We start from the raw sequence: 1,701 nt of genomic DNA on the forward strand, positions 1-1,701 counted from the left end.
CATTTTCAACAGCCTGATATTAAGTTGTGTGCAATAGGCGTATCTTAAAATGCAAATATGGATATAGATGAAATAACTAATATGCCTAGTCTAACATAAAAATGGTGCATTGGTGAACAAAAAGGCTTTTTCATTTCTTTTTATAATAGCTGTACCTTCCCTCACCCATAAAGTGTTTTACTTACTTGCCAACCTTGCCCATGTTCAATTTCTATTATTTTTATGTAATTTTGCACCTTAATCCTTCTTTGATTGCATATACAGGTTTTATTGACTTTACTTTCAATGTACCCAATGATCTGACCTCAATATCTACATGATAAGGTGTTTTTCATCTCATCACTGTTTACTAGTCCTGCATGTTTTTAAAGGTTGTTTTAGTTGTGCCAAAGAGAAAGATTTGAACGATTGTCTACCTTGCTGTCTCAGTTTACCCTGCAGACATCTGAGGAGCAGTTAACCATAGTCCTCATGAATCTACCAGAGTTTAGATTTCCAACACAAAGAAAGTGGAAGTCATTTGTGCGAACTGAGAGTGACCCGGTAGAATATCCGACATCCCCGAAGCAATCCCGGAAGTGGAACGCTGTGGATGTAGACTATTACTACTATGTATAATTGTGTATTTGACAAAAATGTTGAGCAAAAACATTTTCAAATAAATTAACTCACCACATGCTCCAGTCTGTAAGCCAGGTATGGTGTACCCCTAAGGTAGTAGCTGCCTCTGTGGACAAGGGCGGTTGGCCATCTGGCATCTTTTTGGGCCGACTGCCGACACTTTTTCCTTTTTTTGTCTGGCCCAAGAACCGGCCAATAAAAGTGGTAGGCCTAGATCAGCGGCCCATTGTTTTTTTCAATTGACACGCTCTTACTGGGTGAGCCAGAGGATGCCCCAGCCAATCATATCTTTGAACAGCACCCTCTTTGGGATGCTGTTTCAGTGTCCATCTGCCAGGCTAGAATAGTGATAGAGATCATGGAGGAGAAATGCAAAGGAGGTGCAGAGAAGCTGTGGAAAAAAAAGAAACCAGCCCTTCAGGCAGACTCTGCCAAATGTGTCAAATTGACAGACATGTTTTTGGCAGTAGCAGGACCTTCATCAGCTCCCGTGGCTGATGATAGTGGTGGTGGCAATGGTTTCGGTGGCAGTGGCATGCAAAGTGAGGAGGAGATTTAGGAGGAGAGGGACAGAGATCAGGGAGTGAGGGTAGAACCTGCGGTAAGCAGAACTCCCCTTAAATCACTTTGCCCCTTGATAAAACTGAGCCAAAAACAAGTGGTGGACAAACCGTTAATGATAACACTACAAGTGATGGGAAGAACGGCGTTATGAAGAACGGCGTTATGAATAACGGCGATACTTTTTCCATTTTTTTTTCAACTAGATCTCTGAGCCGAGAGGCAAAGAGTTGTTTACTGTTCTTAGTGGGTGCTGGCGATTGGCTGATATTGAGGAAACATTTCCTGGTAAGCCAATCAGAAGTAGAGTTTGGCAGGTGTTGAAAAGCATGCATAGTCAGACACACAACAAACAACACAAGCGAGTCAGTCAACGAGACCCAATGAGGGCCAATAAATATCAAATGTTACAAAACATCTACTGTGTTATTTGTATTAGTCCACTATATAAATATAATATCTACATACATGGGATTTGATTGGAGGTGCCCCACCCAACAATAAAATAGTTTAAATTTG

The 1,701-nt window shown here is 41.4% G+C and overlaps 1 long non-coding RNA gene across 1 annotated transcript; it reads left to right on the forward strand.

The window, feature by feature from the left end:
- The first annotated feature begins 938 nt into the window (after nucleotides 1-938).
- Nucleotides 939-1,313, forward strand: LOC117949676. The gene is made up of 2 exons (XR_004657718.1): nucleotides 939-1,127; nucleotides 1,210-1,313. It is a non-coding gene; the product is annotated as an uncharacterized LOC117949676 (long non-coding RNA).
- The last annotated feature ends 388 nt before the right edge of the window (nucleotides 1,314-1,701 follow it).

This window comes from Etheostoma cragini, chromosome 8 (genome assembly GCF_013103735.1).
Source record: "Etheostoma cragini isolate CJK2018 chromosome 8, CSU_Ecrag_1.0, whole genome shotgun sequence".
NCBI lineage: Eukaryota > Metazoa > Chordata > Actinopteri > Perciformes > Percidae > Etheostoma > Etheostoma cragini.